This window comes from Petaurus breviceps, unplaced genomic scaffold (genome assembly GCF_028583685.1).
Source record: "Petaurus breviceps papuanus isolate PSGF00001 unplaced genomic scaffold, PetGlider_PUasm1.0 38, whole genome shotgun sequence".
In the NCBI taxonomy this organism is placed as follows: domain Eukaryota; kingdom Metazoa; phylum Chordata; class Mammalia; order Diprotodontia; family Petauridae; genus Petaurus; species Petaurus breviceps.
Genome location: NW_027186304.1, coordinates 16,402,847 through 16,420,697, shown reverse-complemented (window position 1 = coordinate 16,420,697; position 17,851 = coordinate 16,402,847). Strand labels below are relative to the sequence as shown.

Genomic DNA, 17,851 nt, shown 5'->3' with positions numbered 1-17,851 from the left:
GCAGCAAGGGCAGAGGGAGAAATCTCTTTTTTAGAACATAAAATCTGAGTTGTCTTAATTCAGGGAAACTGGGGCAGAAGTGAGAAGGGTGATCATACCAAGGAGTGACAATAATAAAAGTGAAAGTATTTTAGCCAGTGGGGAGGATGACCAATGGTAACTCTCAAAACAGAGGGCAGTGGGCTAGAGATTGGGATGGGTGGTGTTGTGCGTCCTAATTCAAAACGGATTTTAGTTTAAGTAGAAGCAGAACTAAGCAGCACTTTTGAAAATAAGAAATTGAATTATCTTAAGGGAAATTATTTAGACGAGAATTTTTCAGAGTAAACATCAGTCAGTGGTTGAGTACTTTGGTTTTATATATCACAGAAGGTGAAATAAGGGGATTTTTGTGGCTTGTTTCACTCAAAGTGCATTATCTTCCCAAAACTCAGCGGGGATTCTGTTCGAGTTGTCTTTAGATAAATAAAACTCATCAATGCAGTTCTCTATTTTGTGCAATGAGATGCTTGCACTGAGCTTTTAGGGAAACTGAATATTCTACGAGGTAGAGGCAAAGAGAAAGAATATTGTAGGGATTAATGAAATCGCACGCAGAAAATAGAGAGTCGGCCAGTTTGACTCAAATATTGCTGTTTGTGTGTGTCCTTCATTCTCGAAGAGGACCATGACATCTGGGAATGATGACGTGACTTGCATTTAATTTGCATTTGAGTGAGGGTGGGCTCTGCAAGATTGCCAGCTTCACTTTCTCCTCCAGAGCCATCTGCGTCCAGTGGCCCAATCAGGTGCACTGGAGATGGCCCAGTATGCAATGGGAAATGATAGTCCTTTTACTTAGGCTAAGATCTTTTCAGGTTCTCATTTTGAGTGAGGTAATACCCATTCAGTGAATAGACCTCTTTAAGAAGTGAGTCAAGGAATGGCCCCTTTAATAAGAAAAAGAAAATCAAACTGGGAGCAGAAGACCCTCAGGGTTGCTGACCAAAAGAGAAACAGTTACTATTTACTTTCTCTCTGTTCTAGTAGGGCAGGAATCTATTGTTGCCCAAGGCAATGGGGTAGGTTTCAGCCCAAAAAATGTACTTCCTTTGGGCAGAATACCCTAAGGTGAAGATAGGGAAGAAAGGGAAAAGGAGATAAAGAGGGAGAGGGGACTACCTACAGGTTGTCTGACCAAAATATAGTATATAATAGAGAAAAAAAATCTGTCATCAAGATGTGTAGATAAAATTACATTGAGATTTGTAGTCATTCAGCCATTTTCATCCATGTGTGATCTATTATGAATCCATTTTGGGGTTTTCTTGGCAAAGATGCTGGAGTGGTTTGATATTTCCTTCTCCAGTTAATTTTACAGATGGGGAAACTGAGGCAAACAGGGTTAAGTGGCTTCCTAGGGTTACAGAGATAGTAAACATAACGTCAGAATTGAACTCAGAAAGATGAGTTTTCCTGACTCCAGGTCTGACATTCTGTCCAATGTGACACTTAGATGACCTACGGTAGATTGAAATTATGAAAGGTTTTGAAGACAAAGCAGAAAAAACTATAATTTATCCAGAAAGTAGTCGGAAATCCCTGGTTTCATGAATGAGGAAGTGACATCGACTTTTGCTTGATAACTGGGAAGAATATTTAGTCACTGTGAAGAGAATTCATCAATAAGGCAAACAATGAGTTTCAAGGAGAAAATACTTTAGGTGAGAAGTGGCAAAGATCTGCCCTAGGGTGACACAAGACCTTGTGGGTGGAAAGAAGGGAATGTTTGCAAGACATCTTATAAATGTTATGGAGCAACAACTGATAAGATTGGACAAGCTATTAGGTGAGTGTGAAGTATACATGGAAGTACATGTATACACATATAAATTATATATCTACTATTATAATATATAAATATGTATTGATAGGAAATTTAATGATAACAGCTTATAGTGGGCCTATTTAAAAATTGTTCTGAGCCTTACCTTATAGAAATGACTGCAGTTTTGATCATTGATTAACCCACTTATATACCAGGAAGTTCATATGTAGCCAACAACTGATTTGGTCACCTGCATTTAGAGTTATAAATGGGAGGCTAACCAATTATCAGCATAGCAAACTTAACCTAATCCTGGTAGGTAAGGTGAATAAACTTTATGAATTATAGTGTCCTTGTGATTATGAAGGAGTCTCATAATTGAGACCATCTACTGATTGACTGTCCCTGGGGTTTACCTTCCATTCAGTTCCTGTGTATTTGTCTAGAAACAGCAAATAGACATGAGGACAGATATCCAGGATATCTTGACTCTCTGTCACACCATAAATTCTGCTGTGTGCTCCTATAGGCTTTTGCGTCCATGGAACTATAAGATGATGGAGTCACATGTCTGGATGTCACCAAATAATAAAATACCTGACTCATGATCCTTTGCTTATGTTCCTTCTTGATACTTCTTTATCCATGATCTACTCACAATCTTTAGATAAAATGCTAAATATGTATATATATATACATATATATATACATATACATACATACATACACACACACACATATATATCAGTTTTCTTCCTAGCTACCTTTCTGTACTTTATTTTTAGGGGATCTATAAATTCACTGGCATATGTATATTTCTTCATTTATGAACACACATTGACAATTTCTCTGCAATTTAAAATCTTACAGAGTTGTCTGGAAATCTGAGAGTTTAAATCACCTTCCAAGTCTCATTTAAAAAGAGTGTGCTAGAAGTAATATTTGAGTCCTGTTCTTCCTAACTCTGAAGACAGTTCTCACTACTATGTCTTCTTTCCTTTTTTTTTTAAAGCAATCAGGGTTAAGTAACTTCCTCAAGGTTACAAGGCCAGTTATTTCTGGGTGTGGTGCTGAGTATCTGAGCTTGGATTTGATTCCCAGGTCATCCCAAAACTGGAGGCGGTGCTTTTACTCACTGAGCCACTTGGAATGTCTTCTTTTCTACACATATTAATATGTGTGTGTACACATATATACACATATATACATATGCATATATATGAATATATGATTGCACAGGTGTATATCCTCATACATACATATGGTACATGTGTGTATAACACATGTTTCAAACTTTGATAGGACAAACATAGTTTTAGACTTCTGCTACCACTTGAGAAAGATAATTTTGAAGTATTTCAATTTAAGAAGTACTTTTTCAGTACCTTTGCTTTTCTATAGACTAATCTAATAGCATAGCTAGAAAAACTTGGGAAATAATCCCAGAAAAAAAAGACACACACTTTATTAGAGGTTGAATAATTTATTTGGAGCTGAGCTAGTTAAGAGTTTTCAAGGAGCATAGGTAAAACAAAGGAAATCAACAAGTTCCAGAAACAGTAGGATGTGCGGAGTCCAATTCAGAAATCTTGAAATGTGCACAGTATTAAAAGGCCTACTTGTCAAGTGATTCTTTTTCTCAGTTATGCTTCTATTAATGAAGATAAAATATTTCAATTATGAAGGACATATGCACAAATATAAAGTTGAAAAACTATTAAATGTTTAACATCAATCCAAGGGTCACACTAAAAAGATTCATTGTAAACCCAGTGGAAAAAAAATAGTGTTCTGTTAGACCCTTTAGTGTGTGAATAATTTCTCTTCCCAGAATATCAGATGTGTATTAATTATATTTTCTTTCATATTCAACATCAAATACTAATAAGACCAATTCTGTGCATTAGCATTCATAATAATGAATATTTACCTAGTGCTGAAAGCTAGCTGTAGCATGGCTAGTATTAATATGTTCATTTCTCTTCAAGGAAATTTATCAACTCACTTGATTTAATTTATATTTAGATTTTCTTGGGATAAAACATTTATAATATAAAGTGCATCTTTTGTAAAATATTCTGTCTTCTATAAATAATAAAATCAAAAGGCGAAGTGGTAAAATTATAGAATCCCAGATTTGGAAAAGGCATTAGAAGACTCTTAGACCATTCATGACCAAGACATCCTTCTATGCCATGCCCGGCTACTCTACTGAAGAGATAACTCACTTGTTCTTGTTGTATTTGTCCATTTTTTAAGAGGACCCTAACATCAGGGAGGGATGACATGACTTGCAGTTGACTTTGATTTCAATGATGGAGGGCTGTGCAAAGTCACCCAGCCCATTTTCTCCTCCAGAGCCATCTGACTCTAGTGGCCAGATATTCGTCATGATTATTGAAGATGATCCAGGATGCAATGGGAGATCCTGGTCCTTTTAGGCTAAGGGTTTTTTTTTTTTGGTTCTAACTTTGAATGAGTTAAGACCCATTCAGTGAATACTGAATACTCTTTATGTAGTTACTCAAGGGAATGCTCCTTTAATCAAAAAGAAATAAAATCAAACTGAGAGTGGAAGACCCTCAGTGTTCCTGGCCAAAAGAGAGAAGGTTACTATTTAGTATCTACTTTCACTCTGTGCTAGAATGGCAGGGACCTATTGTGCAATCTATGAGCTCCAGAGTGATTTGAGTTTAAAACTTGCTCCTTGAGAAAGCTAGCCAGTAAACCCAAAGGAAAAAAAGGCAGCTTCTGAGCATCAGAATGTAACTTCCCCTGGGCAGAGCACCCCCAGGTAAAGATGGAAAGGAGAGGAGAAGAGAGGAGAGGACAGGAGAGGTGAGGAGAGGACAGGACAGGTGAAGACAGAAGAGGAGAGTATGTCCTTTGTCTTGGGGAGGACCATGACATCAGGGAGATGATGATGTGACTGATTTTAGTGAGGGAGGACTGTGCAAGGTCACCAGCTTCACTTTCTCCTCCAGAACCATCTGGTTCCAGTTGCCAGCTGCAGATGGGCCAGCAGATAAACCACTACCTCCTAAATCACACCATTCCATTGCTGAATATGACACTTTTGTTTGAAAGTTTTTCCTTAAATTAAGCTCAAAATTGCCTCTCAGGAAATTATAGTCAATGCTCCTGGTTCTTTCCTCTGGGGGGAGTCAGAGAAAGACTAATTTATCTTCCACATTTAACTTAATCAAAACTTAAAGAAAATTAATGTACTCCTTTACACAATTTTTCTTGTTCAAACTCTAGAGGCCTTCTATTTTCACCTCACCTATTCATAAGGTGGTTGCTAGGCTCCTCTCCACCTCCCTTCTGTATGTACCCTCATTTGTTAGTATCCTTTAAACAATATATTTTATTGATATCTTTTGTTTTTATAGCAATTGCATTCCCTGGTATATTTCTCTCTACCTCCAATCCCAGAAAGCCATCCTTTGCAATAAAAGGAAAAGAGAGGGGGAAATGGTTAGCAAGATTAGCCAACACATCAACAAAGTTAAATTTATCTGAAATATGGAATACGCATAATCCTCTTTCCTTGTAAAGAGAGAAGGATATTGCCTCATTTTTCGTGGTCTTGCTTTGCCATTATAATTTCACAGCATTAAATTTGTTGTTGCTGCTGCTGTTGTTCTGTCCTATAATGTTGTTGTTAGCATTGCTTATATTGTTTTGCTCCTTCTGTTAACCTCACTTTGAATCAGTTCATATGTCTTCCTTTGCTTTTCTTTATTAATCAAATTCATGATTTCTTCATACAGTATAATTATTCAATTTCTTTCTTTCACCATAACATTTTGGGTCATTCATCAATGTCTTTCTTGATATATAGTACCCAAAATGAATCCAGTGTTTTAGATGAGAGTATTACAGATATGAATCAATCAATTGTTCAATATATAAATATTTATTACGTATTTACTATGCCTCAGACAGAGAGTCATAATGCAATAGGGGATAGGGAGTTGGTCTCAAAGTCAGGGAAATCTATATTTTAAGTTTTACTTTTGACAAGTGCTGACTGTGCTACTCTAGGTAAGTCACTTTGCCTCTGAATGTTCACAAGTAACAGCCTGATACTGTGTTACAAAGAAATTAATGACCTCTATTCATTAGTGGAAGGAATTTTCCAAGCTGAAGTTGCCTGTCTTTAAAAAATCACAGGTTCATTCATTCGCTAGCTCTATGTATCTCAGCTCCCTCTTCTTCATGTATCTGCCTATTACTTATCTCTATGAATAAAGCTTACAAAATACATTCTTGTTCACAGGAGTATATGCTAGCTAAAGTAAGAAAAGGAAGAGGAAGTGAATTCTGTAATCCAGCTTTAGTAGTATCTAAGTTCACTGACACCAAGAAGGCTCTGTGAGCTGATTGAAATTTTGAAGGTCAACGAAAGACAAAGGGTAATAAAAGAAGAAATCACTGGGCTCAAACCACAGACCCTATGGATGAAATTTTAAAAGTGAATGCCTTAGGAAAATACAGTGGCAGTCAAAGCCTATATTATATGGCCCCCCCAGAAGGATTTTCATAGTATAACAGGCATGTAAGATATTGTATTTCATTATTTTAATTATCTGTCATTTCATTTGCAAGATAGATATGTTTAAAAATGAATAGAATGTTGGAAAGAGAATCAAACAGTCATGAATTCAAATCCAATTGCAGATACTTACTAGATTTGTGATTCTTGGCAAGTCAATTAATAGCTACCTTCCTCATTTTTCCCTTCTGTGAAATGGAAGTACTAGTAGTACTTACTAATGAGGGTAGTTGTGAGGATAAAATGAGAAACTTGTAAGGTGCAAGGAAAGTCTTAAAGGCCAATAGAAATTATAGCCATCATCATCCTCATCTTCATCATCATCATTATCACTCTCATTTCCTCTAAAAATGCACATCACAGATGCCTGTCAGTGAACTGGTATGACCAAAATTGTTTATTACTTGCACTACTTTGGGTCTTCACTGACTGGCTTCACCTAGGAGCCCAATTTGGGGATAATCTCATCATCCATTAAGATCTCATCAGCCTCAGAATTCTATCTCATCACTACTCCATGAGTGTCTTATTAGAAAGGTCTTTGACCTTCAAACCTTCATTTAAGGAGAGAGCTCAGCCCAGGCATCTCCTCATTTCTCACTGGGATAAATTACTTTCAGAGTTCTTTGACTGACATTCACCATTCCCTCAAGTCAGGTTTCTTATCAGCTCCTTTTTGTGTGCTTTGTTTATTTATTAGATTGTAAGCTTCTTGAGAGCATGGACTATCATTTTTTATTTCTTTTTTTAGGTAGAATTAGGTAGAATGTGGGATTTTAGTTGGAACTTGAATTAAACTAAAGAATCTAGGAGGTGAGAGATAAAGAAGGAGACTACTCAAAGTGTGGGGAATAAGTAGTGAAAATATCTAGTGTCTGGAATGTCTTTGAGATAAACAAGTACATCAGTTTTACTGGATTAAGGAATTAATGCAGTATCAGAAGACTGGAAAAGTGGGAGGTAGACAGCTTTTGGAGGACTTTAATTGCTGAGCAGAACATTTTATTCTTGATGACACAAGTGATAGGGAGCCACTGGAGTTTATTGAATTGGAGGTGACACTATCAGATCTGTGTTTCAGTTGGAAAGATAGGTTAAGCATGGAGTGTAGTGGAGAGATACTTGAAGTAAGCAGACCAACTAACAGACTATTGCAAAAGTCCAGGCATGAATTTCTGAGCATACCAGAAATGAGACAATGTTGGTGGGAATACAGAAGGAGATATACAAGTGTCAGAACATATATAAAGATGTTATGGGTGTAGAATCAATAGGCCATGGCAACAGATTGGCTACTCAGGTGGGTAAAAGAGTGAAAAATTGAATGTAACACCTGGGTTGGTAATCTGGGTAACTCCCTGTAGGAAGGATGGTGGTACTCTCAAGAGTAACAGGGAATTTTTGGAAAAGAGAAGTGTTGTAGGGCAAAGATCATAAATTCATAAGTTTTAGACATATTGAATTTAAGTATCTACAGGACATTCAGTTTGAGATGTCTAATAGGCAGTTAGAGATGTGAATCTGTAGGTTAGAAGAAAGGTTGTTTAGTGAAGAATATAGAGAATTATCAGCATGGAGATAATTGAAACCATGGGAGTAAAGATCACCAAGTGAAGTGCTACAGAGGAAAAAGAGAAGGAAGCCCACAACAAATTTCTGGGGGACAGTTACATTTGGTAGGTTTGACCTGGCTGAAGATCCAGCAAAAGACGCTCAATAGAAATAAGCATATAGGTAGGACATTAATGCAGATTGAAGACTATGATGAAAGACTCAAGAGAAGGAGTTATCGAGAAGAATGTTCATTGACAAAGGTTGCAGAAAGGTAAAGAAAAAAAAGGATTGAAAAACTGTTATTAAATATAGCAATAATAAGATTATTAGCAATGTCGGAGTTTGAGTGGAATAATTGCATTTTTAGACCTTCAGGTGACCATTGTCTTTGAATCTAGCTTGCCTGGTCCTCGAACAAAAGACATGCAAGCATCATTCAGTCTATATTTGAAACCTACCCATCTTTTGGAAGTTGCTTGATTTTGATTTCTGCTTCTATAACATGTAAAAATGCACAAACTTCTTTGGTTTGCAATGAAAGATTAAAAGAACAATAGTGGAGTGTGTCAGAGGTTATTCCTACTGCTGCTGTTGTTACCCAAGTCTTTTGTTTTTCAATTCAATTCTTGATACAATATACCACATTCATTTTATCTGGAGAAGTCCATTTGATGAAAATAATATCTATTTGTTGATAACTGTTTGCACAGTATTTTCATATAATGCATATACTTTCATAACTGCAAACAAATCATGAAAATCATACAGCATGTCCCCAAAAGTCTTAGGGCATTGTAAAATTTTAATAATTTCAAAAGAGGAAATGCTACCAACTTACAATGCCATTACTTTAAATTTTCCTTATTTTTATTTCTTATAAACTTATTTTGTTTGAGTAATTTTGTGTCTGAATGATATTCTTTCAGATGCATAGATAGGTGGAAGGCCTTGCTTGGCCACTTTGATCATGGAGTCAATTTTAATTAGAGATTTTTATTGAGTGGTGTTTTCAAAAAATTTAAACATATGTCAAAATGTCATCATTTTGACAGTCTTAAATCTGGGATTAAAAATTGAAGTCTTTTAGTAACTGGAGAATATGGGGTCAATTTTTTTGCAAAATTCAAAAACTGAGTAGAGCAATGTATGGCTTAAGATAGTAGCTATGTTTAATTTTAATATGGAACATGTAATTTATTTTTGAATTTAAGTAAAATTTCAAATTTTATGTTTTTGTAAGCTTACAGTAATTATACTTCTGAAGTTACTTAAGCTTATAACTATACCATGTATTTTGGAACACTGCTGTATTTAGAGTAAGACTTATTTACTGTTTTCACTTTGAAGATAATTGAAATTGAACTTCAGGTACTTTCTCAAAGTCACTCAAGATATTTTTTAAAAGTACTGAAAACTGGTATGCAGATCTTATGCCTAAATCTTACATATTTCATGTTCATCACATTGCCTCCACTTCCCTTTTTGTTTTTCTTTAAAACATTTTTTTTCACTTTTAAAATTATTATATAATTAAAATATAGATTCTTCATGGTAGAACCCAAACAGAAGTTTTACTGAATGTTAAGTAATATCCAGTCATGCCTTTTGTCATTGTGACTGGTATCTGATCACTGGACCCAAATGACCCTGTAGGAGAACATGAGGCTGGTGACTTTGTACAGACCTCCCTCTGTCTAATCAAAGTCAACTTCAAGTCAAGTAATCATCTCACTACTGTCATAGCCTTCTTTGAGAATGAACGACAAACCACAACCTGAAAGTCCTCTAAACTGTCCGAATGGGGTTCCATCTGCCCAGATCAAGTTGGGCAACTTTGCTCCTCCTGTCCTGTCTTCTCCTCTCCTTTCATTTTCTCTCTCCTCCTCTCTTTTCTCCTTACCTGTGGGTGTTCTGCACAAAGGAATAAAATTTTGATGTTCAAAATCTGCCTAGTTAACTTGAGGCTTACTGGCTAGACTTATTTCTCAAAAGTCCAAACCTTAAACACAATTCACTTTGGATCTCATTGGAGAACAATAGTTCCCTGTCCAAGTACCACATAATGGTTATTTTGGGGGCCCTCCTTCTTCAGCATGAATGTCAATAGTAACTTTCTCTTTTGAGCAGCAACAATGAGGGTCTTCCTTTCCCAGCTTGATGATTATTATTTTTTTTATTAAAGGCCTCATCCCTTGACTCACTTCTTAAACATTGACCTATTCACTGAATGGGCATAGCCTCACTCAAAGTGAGAACTTAAGAAGACCTTAGCTTAAAAGGTCCAAAGTCTCCAACTACATCCTGGGCCATCTCCAGTCCTTCTAACTAATATCTGACCAATGGAGCCAGAGGGTTCTGGAGGTGAGAGTGAGGCTGGTGACTTTGTACAGCTCTCTCTCAGCCAAATCAAAGTTGATGGCAAGTCATGTTGTCATCTTACTGACGTAACGGTCCTCTTTGAGAACAAAAGACAAACCGCACACAACATGGTGGACTAATATGATTGTCCATTTCACAGGCCAGGTTCTTTTTATTTTTGATAATTCAGTTTTTTATAATATGTATTATGTCATAAGTTACATGAGGTTGCAAGATATGGAAAATAAATCCACCCACATGTTGTTTTGAGGAGTGAGTGAAATGACAGGTTGAGGCTGTTTTCCTTCTCTGTTGTTTTCATTACTGCTCTCCATTTTCTTAAAGATTCCTTCCTTAGGGTGATAGCCTTGGGAATGTAACATTTCCAATTTTATATCATTTTCCTGCACCCTATATAATAGGAAAGTATTAATAACAGTCTTGTGTGCAACAAAAGTATTTCATTGCAAGAACAGGGATCTAACTGGATATAAATTACATATAGGTAGGAGATTAGAGTTACAAAGGAGAGTTATTGAATCTAGTTATGTCCATTTTATCAAATACTCTCATTTGATCCTGGTTTTCTCTGCCCAGAAAGAGTTGAGTGTAGGGCATTTCCAGACCAGGTCATATTTAGCTTGCCTATCTGACAGGTATTTCTAATTTAACATTCCTATTCAAAACCCAGGTTTATCTATTCTTTCTAACCTCTTTCTAAAACCATCCTATCTTTGTGGAATATCACAATTTACCTAGTCTGCTTAGGTTAAAAAAAAACTTAGGTTTTAAACCTTTGATTTTTCCTTTACCTTACATGTATATTACATAAAGTCTGTCCCTTTTATTTGCAAATGAATTCTCACAACAATTTCTCTCTCTAATCTACTGAATTAGGTTTCAAACATTCTTCTCCCCCCCCAACTATTTGAATTTTTCTTTCCTCTCTAAAACATCCTTCATTCTACTGCAAGAACAATTCTTTTTTTTTCTTTTCTGTTTGTAGTTTATCTTTAAACAATTCTAATCATTGTCTGTCAGCTACTGAGCAAAGTTTAATTTCCTCCTCTGATATCTAGGTGGCACATTGGATAGAGCTATGGTCCTGGAGTCAGGAAGAAGAATTCAAATACAGCCTGAGATACTTACTAGCTATATGTGTAGCTTTATGAGCAAGTCCTTTAACCTGTATGCTTTAGTTTCCTGACATGTAAAAAGGAAATCATAATAGAACCCAACTCAGCATTGTTCTGACCATCAAACAAAATATTTATGAAGTGCTTATTATAGTGTCTTGCATATATTCGGTGTTAAATAATTTCAACACCCCTTTTCTAGGCATTGAAAACTCTCCAAAGTTTGAAGCCACTCTACCTTTAAAATATTAGCTTTTATCTTTTCTTAACCATCCATAAAATTAGTCTTGCTCTCAAATCATTCTATTCTCTATATCCCCAGTGTGTGTTGTTGAATTTCACTACTATTTACTTGCATAGGTGTCTGTTCTTGCCCCATGCCTGGAATTTGATTTATTACTTTTTCTATCTATTGAATTTCTACTTGTCCTTTAATACTTAACTCAGGGTTACCTTTTCCAGGTTGATATTACTCTTCCCCTTTCCAGTCTTTTTTATAGCTTCATCATATAACATACCAATGCTACCATTGCTCTGTAATTTACACAGAGAACTGCCTGAGACCCTTATTGGTTAACAGATTTACTCTAGTTTGCTCTGCCAATATGTGGACCTGAACAGAAATCTTCATGACTACAATACCAGTTTTCTATTCATTCTATGATGTGAGAGATCATTGAATTGAATTGGGGAATATTATCTAGAAGAATAGGGATATCCTCTGGTATGAGAAGGAAAGAGTAAATAGTAGGCATAGTAAGAAAGAGTGAATGAGGTAAGGGATGTTTAATTGGCAAATTTATGAATCTTTATTTCAAAGTAATGCAAAGGTGGGGAAACATTTACCAATATGTCAAAATGATAGAGCTTTTCTAAATCGCTCTTGATTAGAGAAATTCAAATTAAAATAACTCTTAAGTACTATCTCATATGTATCAGACTGGCTAATATGAAAGAAAGGAGAAATAACAAATGTTGGAGGGTATGTAGAAAAATTGTGGTGCTTAAATATTGTTGGGAGAGTTGTGAACTGATTCAACCATTGTGGAGAATAATTTGTAACTGTGGCCAAAAGGGTGTAGGACAGTTCATACTCTTTAACCTAGCAATAGCAATATTAAGTCTGTATCCCAAAGATTTTTTAAAAAAGGAAAAAAAAATCTTTTTCTACAAAATATTAACAGCAGCTCTTTAAATAGTGGTAAAAATTGAAAATTGAAGGGATACCCACCATTTGGGGAATAGCTGAGTAAGGTATGGTATATACTTGTGCTGGAATACTACTGTGCTATAAGAAATTATAAGCAGGATGATTTCACAAAAATCCTTTGAAGATTTTTATGGACTGATGAAAAATGAAGTTAGTAGAACATGAAGAACATTACACAGTAACAGCAATATTTTATGATGATCAACTGTGACTGACAGCTCTTTTCAAGAATACAATGATCCAAGACTCTTCCAGATTTATGATAAAAAATGCTACCCCTCCTACAGGGAAAGAACTGATACAATCTGAATAGAAATCGAGGCACTTAAAAAAACAAACTTCTTTTTGCTTTTTGGGAGTGTGTGTCTGCCTTCTCTTTTCAAAATATGGAAACATATTTTGCAAGATGCACATTTATGACATGTATCAAGTAGATTGCCTTCTCAATAAGAGGGTAGAAGGGGAGAAAACTTGGAACAAATTTTAAAAATATTTTAAAATGCTGTTGCCTATAAATGCAAAAAATAAAATATTAAAAACAACAGTAACCATAAAGATAGAACTTTGAACAAGACCTTAGAAAAAGAATTGCCTTTTGGATAAGATTGGAGTTTGTTCCAAGATTTGAGTTGTGATCTTAACTCTGTGCCTGAAGATCTTCTTTACACAATTTTCTGGCATATTTTATTCTGTAGAATTTATCCAAAATCTCTTTGCTGTTTTGATTGGATAAATGGATGTACTTGTCATTTGCTGTGTGTGAAGGTTTTTTCAGTCATAAGCATTTGATGAAAAAGAACTAAGATGGAGAATTTATGATAAGTGCTACCTGCCCCCGTAAAAGGAACAAACATAAAAATTTTCTTCCCCATCCTCTAAAAAATCATAACACTAAATGCCCTCTCTGTATCTGTCTCTGTCTCCCCCACACACACACATCACAAATGCCCACATGCCCACAAACACACATGTATATATGGTAATAAGTATAGATAGTGCAGTCACATAAATAATATTAATACACACATATATAAAACAGATATACATATGCATACACATATGCATGTGGATGTGCATATTGGGGGTGACATGACTATAACTTCAGACTGATATCAATCTTGGGTATAAGTGAAGAAAGAGGCACCCAACCACGGCCTGCTCCCTTAAAGTCAGATATCATTGTCACTATGGATAGAAGCAGATCATATTCCAGAGAGATTTATTGTCACATGTGACTAATAACTATACATTTAAGCATCTTGTAGTAATACATATCTTCTATGAAGCAGGAAGACTAAATGATTTTTATTGTGAAAATATATTTTACATACACATTTATACACATATATACATATATATGCAATATATAATATGTATATATAGCTATAAATAGGCATATAACAATATATGCATAAATATATACCAATATACACATGTTATATATTATACATGAATATGTATAAATTATATTATGTGAATATACACACAAATACACACATATCCATATGTAACATATATGTACAAAATAAACATTATATCTTAGTTTTGCAGCTCTCCTAGTGTCTAGGGTTTATTAACATACTAGACCAGTGTCTAGTATATTAATAGTATAGTAATTAATGTGAAATATATATTTAGTACCTATAGATACCTACATCAAACTTTGGGCCAAGTATAGTTGAAGAGAACTCAAAATGATGTACTGATGGTGAATAGTGAATGGTAGATAATTCAAAAGGACTTAACCAAACTGAGAAGAACAGGACAATGAATGGTTCCCTGTTAGAACAGAGACTTTTCTTTTCATATCTGGAAAGGATCACACATGGCATATATTTCTCTTTGTCTCTGTCCTTTCCTTGCTCATGCTTCCTCTCTCTGTCTCTCTCAGGCTTCTTCATTTATGTCTGGCTCTTTGTGACCCCATTTGGGGTTTTCTTAGCAGAGATGCTAGAGTGGTTTAATATTTCCTTCTCTGGCTCATTTTGCAGATGAGGAACTGAGGCAAACACGGTTAAATGACTTATCCAGGGTCACATAGCTAGTAGTTGTCTGAGGCCAGACTTGAACTTAGGAAGAGGAGTTTTCATGACTCCAGGACTGTCATTCTATCCACTCTACTACCTATCTACTATGTTGCGTGCATGTAAACGCACAAACACATACACACACCCATAATCTCTGTCTCTCTGTTTGTCTTTCTCTCCCTCCCTCCCTCTTTCCTGGGGATCAACAGTTTCTTTGACTCACCTATTTGTTCCTCCCCTCCAAAAAAAAGGAAAGGCCATAATTTTTATAAGTGGAGAAGATTTTAGACTTTGAGATCCTGAATTTACAATGTCCAAAGAATAGTGACTCCTGCCTAGCTTCCTCTAAGAAAGTGACATCACAGAGTGAAAGCTCCAGTCCTAAGGGAAAGAGTGACTGATTCCTTGGAGGAAGCCTCCTTTTGTATTCTGATGCCAAAGAAACTGGGGAAGGACATCATGGAAGAGGCTTTGGACTTTTCTGGGGTTCCTTGCCCCCCAAAACTGACATTGATCTAACAGCTTCCAAAGAGAATAGTTATAGACTGGGAGGCCCCCTTTGTTCCAATCCCCTATGGAACCATGCGGGGCTATAATATCTATGTGGACAATGAGCTGTGTCACAATGTTGGTGCTGGCTCCCAGAGCCATCTTTGACAACCTGGAACTGAAGACAAAGACCTATGGCATTTCTGTGCAGAATGTGATGGAGAGGTGCTGCACCAATCAACTGAAGGGCTTCTTGGTGGACTAGGGCTTTTGTCCCACCCCCCCACCTCAGCTGCAGTTCAAGAATCTCACCCCCACCTCTAAAGGGATCACCTGCTTCTGTAGCAACAGTAAGTACCACCGCATGGTTTAACTCAATGAGCAGAAGCACAGCCTTGCCAAGGCCAGGGTCAACTGGATCACATAGTTTGCTACTATGCCCATGTGGAGGTGTGCTGCACCCAGACCTCCAAGAAATCATGAGAGGAGATTCTCTCTTCAGTTGCTTTCCCAATGACATTGGTCCTTCCACCTAATCCTCCCTTGGATGTCCTGGTAGAATACCATACCTCCCCAAGCACTCTACTTAGCTAGATCCAACTGACCATCTATTCTTCAGGGTCATCCAATGAAGTCCCTTGTATAGGCTATGTAGTAGATAGGCAGAAAGTCATTGAAGTGCTCTCCCCATGGCAGAGAATCTCTTGGTGGAATTTACCCAGCTACAGCAACAGAAGCTTTCCCAACAGATTTCTGTGAAAATCATGTCTCATTACAATGAATCCCTGGACTCAGTGCCAGTCCAGATCCCTGGTGAGTGGTTGAAAAAGTCCAACTCTTATAGGGCACCTCAGTCTTTTCCTGTCAATCACAACTGTGGGAATCTATTCCTTGCTCAGATCCCTTCAACATTGAAACCATCTGTACCTATCTCCCAAGATAAATCCATTTTGGTCAGCTTCAATAGCAAGGTTGCCACCCCCCTCCCTTTCCATCCAGCTGTGGAGGAGATAAATGGCTGCACCTGATGGGTTCCAAGACAACATCTTCAAAAGGAGAGCCCCAAAGCCTTCAGAAGGTGAATTGCCAAGTCCAAGAGGTATTTATGACCACTAGGGCAATGAAGAAGCTCTTGCGCTGAGCCCTCTGTCTTCTAGCAGAAAAGAGTGCCAAGGGCCTAAGACCATGAAGGACAGTAGGTTTGGGCATCCCAGATATCTAATTGCCAGATTGAGATGGAGGAGAAGAGTTCTAGAAGGGAAGCTGTAGGATGGAAGCAGGTTCAGGAGTTGCTAAATACTTACACAGAAAAGGACCCCATGAAGAGAACCATAGAGAGAACAATTCTATTACAAAGGTGGCAAAGAATACACTAAACACTAAAGATATCGAGTCAGTGATGAGAGGCCCCTGCTGATCACAGGCACATGGCTTACCTGGCCAGTCTGGAAGCAGAGGATCAGTATGTTAACATACGACATGCCAGAAAACCTAGTCAAAAGAAAGAATTTAGGTCGTGTAAAGGACAGACCAGTCCTGCTACTTTGTTGTATCAGACACCCTCAGGGAAACGATTGAGATTCTGTAAGCCAGTCCCCGTGGTACCTGTCCCAGGGCCATGCTTCCTTCTGAAAGACCCTGCGCAAGTGTTCACGGCTTTTTGGGGCCGTGACCCCAGGATGATGTCCAGCAATCCAGCTGATTCTAAGGAAGAGTCCACATCCCATGGGGCAGATTCTGGAGGTCTGGGGGAGGGTGAATCCAGACCCAGACGGATTCTATCATGGCAAGCGTTCTGCTTGAATGGGCTACATCCCTGGAGATACAATCTGACAAGTACAAGTAGAGGCCAGTGATGTTATCAAGTTGCTGCTTTGGCAAAGCCACCTGCCATCTGAGGTGTCTCTGGATGGCTTCCTGATATTCCCTACACAGCTCCAGAAGAGCTGATTCATGGCAAAGGGGGCCACCAGTAAGCCCAGTTTTGGCACCCACAAACCACAGTGGACATCTTTGAGTACCATTCTGGAATAACCTGGGCATAACCAAGGAGCTGGCCCTGAGAGTCAGTGATATGGTCATTGTGAGGGGCTCCATGGCTGATAGCAACTTCTTCTATGAAGAGCTAAAGGGGCAGAGAGACCTGGTCTCCTTGAAACTTCTTTTTTTTTTTTGACATTTTATAACTTTATTTAAATGAAATTCGATTTAGTTTTCATCCACATTGACTGTCTATAAGCTTTTGAAAGTGGTGACAGGCACATAAGTAACCAATGTATACAGCTTATTTGGTGAATCTTCATCCTTGTTGCTTTTCCTGGAGAAATGCACTTGGATACAGTATGGAACATTCCTTATTCTTTTGGCCCAAACAACTTGGGTCTGGTGTCAATGCGTACATCTGGAATTCCCATTTCTTTCATGGAAATTTGCGGATTTTCTTTAGAGACCATGGAGCTTGCTTTTTGAAGCCTATGCTGTGGATCCTCTTATGGATGTTGATGGTGTATTCTCTGGTCACCACCTTGTTGATGGTGGAATGTCCCTTCTTCTTCTCTCTGCCCTTCGACCAGGTTGGAAAGGCCCCTTGAAACTTCTGAAACCCCAGTTCTGAATGCAACAAAGCAGGGGACCCTGCAGGCCTGGCTTCTCGTCCTCCCTTAATCCAGGGCACAGACAATCAGTTGCTGAAGGTATAGCATATTGAAAGTT

The 17,851-nt window shown here is 37.3% G+C and overlaps 1 pseudogene; it reads left to right on the top strand.

Moving 5' to 3' along the window:
• LOC138169925 (RIMS-binding protein 3A-like) overlaps window positions 1-17,851 on the top strand; it is a 144,748-nt pseudogene that overhangs the window by 49,908 nt on the left and 76,989 nt on the right.